The sequence below is a fragment of the Ornithorhynchus anatinus genome, chromosome 4 (assembly GCF_004115215.2).
Source record: "Ornithorhynchus anatinus isolate Pmale09 chromosome 4, mOrnAna1.pri.v4, whole genome shotgun sequence".
NCBI lineage: Eukaryota > Metazoa > Chordata > Mammalia > Monotremata > Ornithorhynchidae > Ornithorhynchus > Ornithorhynchus anatinus.
Window position 1 is genome coordinate 92,490,736 of NC_041731.1, and position 12,637 is coordinate 92,503,372.

Genomic DNA, 12,637 nt, shown 5'->3' on the forward strand with positions numbered 1-12,637 from the left:
TTAGAAAAAGCAGGGTTGCTTGTGAATGGATCCCAGGTCTGGGAGTCAGAGGGACCTGAGTTCTAATCCTAGCTCCACCGCTTGTTTTCTATGTGATCTTGGGCAAGTCACTTAACTACTCTGTGCCTCAGTTACCTGATTTGTAAAATAAAGATTAAGCCAGTGAGTCACATGAGGGACATGGACCGTGTCCAACCTGATAAGCTGGTATCTCTCCCAGTGCTTAGTACAGTGCCTGATACTTAACAAATACCTGATACTTAACAAATACAATACAAAGAGCTTAACAAATACCTTTAAAAAAAACTGTGTCCTTTCGAATACCTCGTATCTGTAATTATTTTAGCAAATAAAGAAAGAGTTGCTTACATACCTTTCATTTCTTTGACAACACTGAGCTCTATTATTGAGAGCATCAAATATTTAATTAAGGAATTTAAAAGTGAGCATAGAAATGCTGGAACACAATCTATCTGCACTGAAGCAAAACTCATCACAGCCCACTTTTGCTAAGAGAATGCATAGCAACAAGCTGCATAAACATTTTCTGTAAGAAAAGCTAAAGTGAGCGACAAACAAGGAGGAAAAACATTTTAAAGGCACAGTGAAGAAAAACTGATTCATTTTTCTTCTTCCAGGTTACATCCTCTTGTCACCTCAACAATTTTGTACTCATAAACTCCCATTATTCTTCATTCGATCATTCGAACAATTGGAGAATTTATTGAAAGCTTCCTGTGGTGAGGTACAAGGGAAAGGAGCCATGTACTGAACAGCTGAGAGTTCAACAGAAATGAGTAGAACAAGTCCCTTGTTTTCAAGATGTTTACAGTCTAGAGAGGTAGATACTTTAATAGATAGGAGGACGACATAGAGAAAGAGGGTTGCCTAGTGGAAAGAGCATAGGCTGAGAAGTCAGAAGACCTGGGTTCTAATTCTGGCTCTGCTGCTCGCCTGCTGGCTAACCTTGAACAAGTTATTTAGCTTCTCTGTACCTCTCTTCCCTCATATGCACAATGGGGATTCGATATCTTGGGAAGCAACGTGGCACAGAGCACCAGCCGGGGAGTGAGACGCACCTGAGATAATAATAACAATGTTGTATTTGTTAAGAGCACTGTTCTAAGCGCTGGGGTAGACACAAGGGAATCAGGTTGTCCCACGTGGGGCTCACAATCTTAATCCCCATTTTACAAATGAGGTAACTGAGGCACAGAGAAGTTAAGTGACTTGCCCAAAGTCACACAGCTGACAAGTGGCAGAGCCAGGAATCGAACCCATGATCTGAGATCTAATCCTAGTTCTGCCACCTGTCTGCTGTGTGACCTTGGGCAAGTCAATTTACTTTCCTGGGCCTCAGTTACCTCAACTAAAAAATGGGATTATAACTGGGAGCCCCACGAGGGACATGGACTGGGTGCAACCTGATTCTTTGTATCTAAGCCAGCACTTAGAACAGTGCTTGGCACATCGTAAGCACTTAACAAGTACCATCATAGAAAGAATAGAGTATATACAATATGTGTTTTCAGTGCTATGGGGTGTTGTGGACATTTAAGTGTTTAGGTGGTCGGGAAGTGCTGAAGTGGCAGATGGAATACATAAAACAGGGAAGATTTGTTTTTCTTGTGAATTTATGTACTCTATTTCAGCACTTCTTCCTCCTATCTATAAATGATTTTGTGTCCCTTTCCTTTGTTTCATTGTTACGGCTGTAACGGCAAGGATTGAGCCCTGACATCTGTTTTTGCACTCCCAAGTACTTAGTATAATGCTCTGTACACACAGTAGACACTCAATAAATACTACTGAGTGATGACACAGCAGTCTGTAAAAAGCAGACAGCAATAGAAATGGGAAATTTCTATTTGAAAAGATCATGACCCCAAGAGGCAGAAATAACACTGGCCCCAGACAGCACAACCATGAATGAGCTTTTATATATCAGTCGATCAATGACATTCACTGAGCACTTACTGTGTGTGGAGCATTGTATTAAGCAACCTTTTTGTGTGTAGCATTTGTTTAGAACTTACTATGTGCCAGGCACTGAATTAATCCTTGGGATAGATACTAGCTCATCAGGAAGGAACCGGTTCATGTCCCACATGGGCCTCACAGACTTAATCCCTATTTTACATATGAGGTAAATGAGGCAAGGAGAAGTGATGTGACTTGCCCAAGGTCGCATAGCAGACAAGTGGCTGTCCGAATTAGAATTCAGGTCCTTCTGACTTCTAGACTCATGCTCTATACTCTAGGCCACGAGACAATAGCATTGGTAGACACCTTCCCTGCCCACAGTGAGTTTATGGTCTAGAGGAGACAGAGAGATTAATGGATATCACAAAAATTGCCATTTAGGTTTCCTTATTTAAGTTGAAAAAACTCTCTAAAGTAAATCCCTGCTGCCTTAGGAACAAACTGTTAATGCTCCATTAAAATGCATCCTTTCTTTCAACTGCCATTCTAATAATCATGCCAAGCATTTATAATGAAATCATTATTAAGTATCGATCAAAACCATGGACATATCACAGGATACAATATATTGTAAATCATAGTTCCAGTACTTTAACTGCATTTCAGAGCTTTCTATGGCAGGGTATATAAAGATTTAACATCATAATTGAAATTCTAACTTTACCGAATAAAAACATCTTGCAACATATCTGCTATATAAAGGAAGTCAAGAATCGGAAGATCCTGGACAACTGGATCAGCCTCTTTGGATCATCGAAGTGGAAGCTTTTCTTACACTCAATAAATCAATAGTGGTATTTATTGAGTACTTACACTATGCAGCCCACTGTAATAAGCACTTGTGAAAGTATGGTAAGCTGATTTTGGGCAGGGAATATGTTTGTTATATTGTTATAGCGTGCTCTCTCAAACATTACAGTGCTCTGCACACACTAATCACTCAATAAATAAGATTGACTGACTATGATGGAATTAGGAGATGTGATCCCCTGACCCTGAGGAGTTTACAATCTAGCAAAGGAGATAGACACTAGAATAAATTACAGGTAGGGGGAAGCAAGAGAGTTTCAAGATAATAATGTCGGTATTTTTTAAGTGCTTACTATGTGCAGAGCACTGTTCTAAGCGCTGGGATAGATACAGTGTCATCAGGTTGCCCCACGTGAGGCTCACAGCTCACAATTAATACCCATTTTATGGATAAATGTAATTTACTCATTGAATGAATGAATGAAGGAAGGAAGGAAGGAAGGAAGGAAGGAAGGAAGGAAGGAAGGAAGGAAGGAAGGAAGGAAGGAAGGAAGGAAGGAAGGAAGGAATTTACTCATTTAAGATATGAGAAGCGGTGTAGCCTAATGGAAAGAACATGGGCCTGGGAGTCAGAGGACCTGGGTCCAAATTCCGGCCCTTCCAGTTTCCTGATGTGTGACCTGCTTAATTTCTTTGCATCTCAGTTTCCTGTAAAATGGTGATTCAAAGCCCGTTCCCTCTCCTACTTAGATGTGACCTCCCAGTGGGTCAGGGACTGAGTCCAACCTGATTAACTCCTATCTATCCCCACAATTAGAACAGTGCTTTTTATTCATTGATTCAGTCATATTTATTGAACGCTTACTGCTTAGAGAAGCAGCGCACCTCAGTGGAAAGAGCATGGGCTTGGGAGTCAGAGTTCTTGCGTTCGAATCCTAGCTCTGTCACTTGTCAGCTGTGTGACTGTAGGCAAGTCACTTAACTTCTCTGGGCCTCAGGTACCTCATCTGTAAAATGGGGACTAAGATTGTGAGCCCCACATGGGACAACCTGATTACCCTGTATCTACCCCAGTGCTTAGAACAGTGCTCTGCACATAGTAAGTGCTTAACAAATACCAACATTATTATTATTATTGATGCATAGTAATTGCTTACCAAATATAATAATAATGACTCTGTATATAAGAGCTCTTGGGGATGGAGGCTAGGAAGGAGGAGAGGATTCAAGTGCTTAGGTGATGCAGAAGTTCTAAAATGGCAATAGAGAGGGAAATAGGGTAGGGAGATGTGAGATTACTTAGAGAAAACTTCCTGGAAGAGGTTTAATTTTGGGAGGACTTTAAAAATAAGGAGAGCAGTGGTCTGCTGAATGTAAAAAAGGGGAGAGGTTCCGGGCAAAAGGAAAGGCATAAGCAAGAGATTGGAGGTGGCAGAGATGAAAACAAAGCAGTGTGACTACATTCTTGGAGATCTCATTTGAGTTCCTAGACAGGTTGGTGGATTTTGCTCTACAAAATGTTACTCCTCCAAGACAATCCTGTAAAGGAGCGATGAATAAAGTCTCAATCAATCAATCAACGGCATTTATTGAGCACTCCCTATGTGCAGAGTGCTGTTTTAAGCACTTGGGAAAGTACAGATAAAACAGAATTAGCAGACACATTCCCTGATTATAATGAGTTTATGGTGTAGAGGGGGAGACAGACATAAAGATGAATAAGTAATGTTTAAAAAATAACTTAAATATCTGTACATTAGGTCTCCTGAACATCTCTCTGCAGGGTGTTGAGAGGGTAGAGAGAAGTAAGATGGAGTAAAATCTTAGATTTGATGAGAAGATCTCCGGTGACCTTGAAGAGAGCAGTTTCAGTTTCAGGAGAATGGAGGGGACTGAAGCAGGATTGCAGATGGTCAAGGAGGAAATTGGAGGAGAAGGGAAGGCAGAGGGTGTAAACAACCTGTTTGAGGACTTCGGTCAGAAATGGTAGAAGGAAGGTGGGGCTTCCATTAGCTGTGCAGTAGAGTTTGCTTTTTTCTATTTTGTTTTTTTGTTGTTGTTTTTTATTTTATTTCATTTTTTTTTTTTAGTATAGGAGGCACATCTGGGCATGTTTGAAAGCAAAGGGGCCTGAAATGCTCCCAATTATTCATTGCTTACCAGCTAGGCATTCAGTTAATAATACAGATGGAGCCAGACAGAGACCAATGAAAGGATCATAATTTATTACCGATTCCACAAACTGTCCTGTTAACCACTGTTTGAGACAGAACACTGGGTTAGTCAACTAGTGATCTAGCTCAGAAATGGCATTGCTTGGGTTCTTACATGGTCTCTTATTAGTAATGGTTTTACTGTTTTTCAATTGACTGACCTGTAGCTCATCAAGCCAATATACAAAATGATGCTTAAAACATCATGACTCTTTATCCAAGATGTTTAGTTCTTCATCAAATGGCAGTTAAAAACTTAAGAAGGATTTTTTGACAGTAACCTGTAACAAAATAAAAACTGTAACAGTGATTAATTTATTTAATAACCTTAGTGCTTTGAAGACTGTTATAATAATAGGGCAATCATGCATCACTGTTGTGTTCCAACAGAACTATTAGTTTCCATACAATGTTAGTGTAATTACAGCCTAATGGTTTACACTATTAGAAGAGTACTAAATATTTTACTAAACCGAGTTCAGTATATAAAAATTAATTTCAGTGGCCGCAGGTCTGAAACAATGCAGTCAGTGATGAAATTGAAATATTTTTCTTTCATTTTGGTCGTGGAAACAAAGGTAACAATAGCCTGTTTTTTGCATAAAGGAGCTTTGATTGTAAAAGACAAAGCAGATTTTGTAATCACAGCTTAGAAAAACATGAAAAAATGTGAAAAGCATCTTGTCATGTTTTGATTCTCTCATTAAACAAGCCCATTTATTAACCAGGTGAATAGATCAAAGTTCTCACGTAGGTTCGATTTATCGTCTGTTTCCGGTCTTAACAACAACTTTGACAAATCCATTATGGGAAATTAGGGGAATACACAAGCAGGAAGGCAAAATAGCTAACCAGGAAGAAAGGTACGAGGAAATATACAAACCAATAAACACCATACACAATGGACTGGGGCTGTCTTCTCTATCAGTCAGTGGCATTTATTGAGTGCTCACACTATGCAAAGCACTATGCTAACTGCTTGGCACTGTACTAAGCTCAAATTAAACACCCAAGTGATGTTATTTGCCAACAATGGAATGCTTCCTATTAATAAGTGGTATTTGATGAGCCTTACTATGTGCAGGGGCTCCCTACAAGAAATTTGGAAGAGTACATTAGGGTTGGAAACAAAATACAATGTTTTGCACACAGTAAGTGCTCAATAAATATGATTGAATGAATCCCTGCCACAAGAAGCTTGGGATTTGAATAATGCCAATCATAAATCTCAAGCAACCATGGACATGGCTGCCCTCCATCATTGTCAGGGGGACATGCCTGGGGTGATATGCATTCCTTCAAAGCCATTTAAGGATATCTCACCTGCCAACATTTTACAATACAGTCCTTGTCCCAACCTTTAAGGAATTCAGCACATTCTTGAGCATTACGAACAACAACATGGGTGCACACCATTATTTCACTCCTTTAAAAAGTTAAATCATCTCCCTATAATAATAATAATGACGGCATTTGTTAAGCACTTACTATGTGCCAAGCACTATTCTAAGTGCTGGGGTAGATACAAGGTAATCACATTGTCCCACGTGGGGCTCACAGTCTCAATCCCCAATTTACAGATGAGGAAACTGAGGCACAGAGAAGCTAAGTGACTTGCCCAAAGTCACACAACTGACAAGTGGCAGAGCCGGGATTAGAAGCCATGACCTCTGACTCCCAAGCCCCTGCTCTTTCCACTATGCCATGCTGTTTCTATAGTAATATCTACCCCAGCGCTTAGAACAGTGCTTGGCATATAGTAAACGCTTAACAAATACCAACATTATTATTATTAATAATTATGCTATATGTTAAGCGCTTACCTAAGCGCTTAGGTTTTTAAGCCAGGCACTGTACTAAGCCCTGGGGCGGCTACAAGCAAATCGGGTTGGACACAGTCCCTGTCTCACATGGGCCTCACAGTCTCGATCTCCATTTTACAGATGAGGTAGCTGAGGCACAGAGAAATTAAGTGACTTGCCCAAGTTGGCTAATTTAGAAAAGCCCCATTCAGTCAATGGCAGATAATCCCTTTAGACTGCAAGTTCCCTGTGGGCAGGGAACTTGCCACCAATTCTGTTGTACCCCACGCTTCCGAACACTTAGTATAGTGCTCTGCACACAGTAAGTGCTCAATAAATAACATTCACTGATTGTTTGATCATGATCAGCCTAAAGTGAAACAGTGACTGAGCTTCATATAACGGTGAACTTGGGCTCCTGAGTTTCATATAATCATTTCAACTCTTAGTAGATTGCTTTGTACTTTAATAAGTGCTATCTCCCCTGCTAGACACTATGCTCCTGGAGAGCAGGAATTGTGTATTCTTACTCTTTTGAACTTTTTCAAGCACTCAGTACACAGTAAATGCTAAATAAATATCACTGATGGATTGTTCAATCTAATCGGAAGCAAACTCTCAGTTATCCAGCCGCAGTTTCCAATGCCAATATTTCAGATAGGATTTGTGAGAAATTAGTGGATCTAATTCATCTAATTGTTTTTATAGCTCTGAGAGCTGAATTAATAAATTTGCATCATAAAATTGTAAAGCACCAGTGTTGAGCTATTTAGTACTATATATAATCTTTAAACTGAGTTGGAGGGGACCCAACTATGAACTAATGAACTATATACATGTCCGTTGATCATCTGTGTTTTTCTGTCATCCCCATTACCTGAGCTAATAGTTTAATAGTTGAAATGGATGATTAAGAGTTGACTGCAAGTGTTTTGAGTGATGATACTAAGAACAATGAATAGAGAACTGCCAGGTAGACCACAAATAATAATAATAATCATTGCGGTATTTGTTAAGCACTTTAGATGTGCCAGACACTGTGTTAATTGCTGGGGTGGATACAAGCAAACAGAATTGGACATAGTCCCTGTCCCACATGGGCCTCACAGTCTCAATCCCCATTTTACAGCTGAGGTAAGTAAGGCACTACAAATAAGATAAAACTTAGAGTTGTCATGATCTTTGTTTTCTTGACATTCAAATGTAGGCCTTTTTGCTCTGTTCCTCAACTTTTAATAATAAGCCCTTCAAATCTCCACTTTCTGCTAGTAGGGGAGTATCCTCAGCACAATGAAGGTTGCTTATATTGCTTCCTCCAATCATTACTCCCCATTCGTCTTCAACCGATCTGGCTTCTCTCATTATGTATTTGGTACAAAGGATGACCAGATAAGGAGATAAGATACATCCTTGTCTTATACCTTTACAATGGAAAGCCAATCTGTTTCTCCATATTCTGTTCTTACTGTAGCCTCACGTTCGGCATATAGTTGCTGTATTGATGCAATTAAATGGCCCAGCATGCCCATTTTCCTTAATGTGCTCCGGAGTTTCTCGTGATCCACTTCCCTCCTCAAAAACCTTCAGTGGTTGCCTATCAACCTCCGCATGAAACAAAAGCTCCTCACTCTTGGCTTCAAAGCTCTCCATCCCCTTGCCCCCTCCTACCTCACCTCCCTTCTCTCTTTCTACTGCCAACGCTGTACACTCCGCTCCTCTGCTGCTCACCTCCTCAACATCCCCCGTTCTCGCCTATTCCGCCGTCGACCCCTGGCCCAAGTCCTACCATTGTCCTGGAACGCCCTCCCTCCTCACCTCCACCAAATCAACTCTCTTCCCCTCTTCAAAGCCCTACTGAGAGCTCACCTCCTCCAGGAGGCCTTCCCAGACGGAGCCCCCCTTTCTCTCTGCTCCCCCTCCCATCCTCTGCTTTTCCCCCTTCCCCTCCCCTCAGCACTGTGCTCATTTGTATATATTATTTATTACCCTAGTCATTTTGTTAATGAGGTGTATGTCTCCTTGATTCTATTTATCTTGATGATGTTGTCTTGTTTTGTTCTGTTTTGCTTTGCTGTCTCCCTCGTTTAGACTGTGAGCCCGTCATTGGGTAGGGATTGTCTCTATCTGTTGCCCAATTGTACATTCCAAGTGCTTAGTACAGTGCTCTGCACGTAGTAAGCGCTCAATAAATATTATTGAATGAATGAATGAATCAACACAAAGGCCTTACTATAATCAATATAGCCCATGCTGACTTCCTTTTGATATTCTCATGTCCTTTCAATTATCCAATGCACATCATCAGTAATATCTCACATCCCTCATCTTTTCTGGAATCCTGCTTGAACATCGGTCAATTCATGTTCCATGTAGTTCTCCATCCCATGCTGTATAACTCTTAGCAATACCTTGATGGCAAGAGATATCAAGGAAACTGCACGATAATTTTCAGATTTAATTGTATCTCCTTTCTTCAGTATTGGAACATAAACTGATCTCTTCCAATCAGATGGCCATTGAGTGGTTAGCCATACTTGTATTTGCATGTCAAAAAAACAAAGATCATGACAACTGGGAGTTTCAACACATTTGTAGTGGATGGAGGGAACAATGAAGTAGTTGACAATTTTTCTCTCCTGGGATCAATAATCAATAATGAAGGAACTAGTTGTCAAGAAATGCGCCGAAGTCCAACGTTAGGAAGACTTGTTATGAAAAGCCTGGAAAAAGTCATGAAACCTGCTGATGTAACAAGTGCCACAAAAATACAAAGTGTTCATTCTATGGTGTTTCCAGTCACGATGTGTGGATCCAAAAGCTGGACCCTGAAAGAACAAGTTAGAAAGAACATCAATTCTTTTGAAATGTGGTGTTGGAGAAGGCTTTTGCGAATACCATGGACTGTCCCAAAAACAAACAAATGGATTTTGGAGCAAATTAAGCCAAAGTGGTCTTTGGAAAGTCAAATGACTCAACTTAGATTAGCATATTTTAGACACATAATCAGGAGGACTAATCTATGGAGAAGACACTAATGCTAGGAAAAGTCCAGGGAAAATGTAGAAGAGGCAGACCAGCAGCTAGATGGATAGAGATCATAACAATGATAACAGAAGAACCGTTAGAAAGGTTGTGGACTACGGCAGAGGACAGGATTTTCTGGGGAAGGTATATCCATGGTGTTACTATGAATTGGAAACAGTTTGATGGCACTTATTACTACTAGTAATAATAACTAAGGCACAGAGAAGTGAAGTGACAAATCAGTTTGGAAAAGGAAATGAAATGGTGTTGATTAGCATCATTATAGTATCGATCATCCGGGAATTTATGACGCCACCTGCTAACAGGGACATTTTAAGGGGTAGATCCAGTAATCGTGCCTTTGAGACACTTTCAATCTAATGGTTGAGATAAATGGGTTGAATGTAATTAACCAGCAAACAGGTAATCACACTCCATAATAATAATAATAATGATAATGATGTTGGTATTTGCTAAGGGCTTACTATGTGCCGAGCACTGTTCTAAGTGCTGGAGTAGATGCAGGGCAATCAGGTTGTCCCATGTGAGGGTCACAGTCTTAACAGATGAGGGAACTGAGGCGCCAAGAAGTTAAATAATAATCATCATATTTGTTATGCATTTACTATGTGCCAGGCACCATACTAAGCATTGGGGTAGATATAAGCAAATCAGGCTGGACTCAGTCCCTGTCTCTCATTCATTCAATCGTATTTATTGAGGGTTCACAGTCTCAATCCCTATTTTGTAGATGTGGTAACTGAGGCACAGAGAAGTGAAGTGACTAGCCCAAGGCTATACAACAGACCAGTGGTGGAGCCGGGATTAGAACCTTCTGATTTCCGGGCCTGTGTTCTATCCACTACAAAATTATTTTATCAAATATCGGAATGTTCACAGATTCTGCTCAACTGCAAGCTCTTTCTGGGTAGGAAATGTGTCTACCAACTCTATAATGTTGTCATATCGAATTCTCCCAAGGACTCAATACAGTGCTCAATAAATAGGATTGATTGATTCAGCTTTCCTTTATCCTATCCTAAAAGTTATTCCCTTCTCATCAGTTTTCTTACCACACAGGCTATCCTCACAGAATGTCTTATTCATGTCCAGCTTGATTCATCTATTAGTCCAACGTGCTCACTGGGACATGTTCTACCTGCATGCTGCAGGCTACTCTGAGCCATTATCTCACTTTAATTATTTTAAGGGGACATTCTAATTAATGTTAGTATGAATTCCAAATGGTTTGTGACTTCTGGTGGGCAATTCAAATGGCACTTGCTCATGCTTCTTTCAGGTTCAATTTAACAGCAAAAAGCTTTCATGGTGGCCTGGAGCTCTACTTCCCTGGATTTTGTTCTCTGAATTTAAAAGGAGTACATTAATCACTTCCAATTCCAAGATTCCCCAACCTCTCGGGGAAAAACGACGCTTTCGTGTAGAGTCATCCCAAAGAACAAGTGAGGAGCAATGTGTCTTGGTGGACTGAGCCTGGGCCTGGGAGTCAGGAGCACCCATATTCTAATTCTGCCGCCTCCACTTGTCCACTGAGTGTGACCTTGGGCAAGTCACTTAACTTCTTTGTGCCTCGGTTACCTCATCTGGACAGTGGGGATTAAGACAGTGAGCCCCACGGGGGACATGAACCATATCCAACCTGACTACCTTGTATCTACTACAGTGTTTAGTACAGTGTCTGGCACATAGTATGTGTTTCACAAATACCATTAGGAAAAAAAAAGAAAAAAGTCTGAGCAGGCCTGTGGACAGGACTGAGGATGAAGTAGGGAATTTCTCCAGGATTGTGCTTCCATGCTGGCAACAAATGCCCTCTCTCACTGAATTATGTGGCCAGATGTTAATCTAGTCCAATTTCCTGTTTCCAAGAACCACTGTTCTAAAACCATACCAGGAAAAGAGTAAACCTTTTAATGTTTTTCTCCTACTTTAGCCTGTAATTAGACCTGTGGGAAATGTGGGACAGTGAGTCTCTCTGATCTAATTACCTTATATCCATCCCAATCCAGGACTCTGCATATAGTAAGCACTTAAGCCAATCAATCATATTTCTCTTTTATGATATTTATTGTTTACTATGTGCAACCAATGTACTAAACTCTGGGGTAGATACAGGATTATCAGGTTGGACACATTCCATGTCCCACATGGGGTTCACAGTCTTATTTCCATTTTATAAATGTGGACCTGAGGCCCAGAGCAGTTTAGTGACTTGCCTAAGATCACAGAGCAGACAAATGGTGGAGCTGGGATTAAAACTCAGATCCTTATGTCTCCCAGGCCTGTGCCTGTGCTCTAGGCCATGCTATTTCTCCTAGTGAGCACTTACTCTGTACAGAGCACTATACTAAGCACTTCGGAGAGTACAGTATCACAGTTGGTACATGTTCCCTGACCACAAGGCACTTACAGTCTACAAATACCAAAATAATTACTGTGCCTACCAATTCCACTGAACACTCACAAATGCCCAGCACTGAGCTCTTCACAGAGTAAGCACTCAATCCGTAACATTAATCGGTTGATTAATCTTCTTAAAATCTGCTCCTGAAAGGATAATAGTAATAACGGTATTTGTTAAGCATTTACTCTGTGCCAAGCACTGCTCAAAGCACTAGGGTAGATACAAGGTAATCAGGTTGTCCCACTTGGGGCTCACAGTCTTCAACCCCGTTTTACAGAGGAGGTAACTGAGACACAGAGAAGTTAAGTGGCTTACCCAAGGTCACACTGCAGCCAAGTGGCGGAGCGGGAATTAGAACCCACGTCCTCTGACTCCTAAACCAGTGCTCTTTCCATTAAGCCACGTTGCTTGGAAAGATATCCCAACTTCCCTAATTGTCA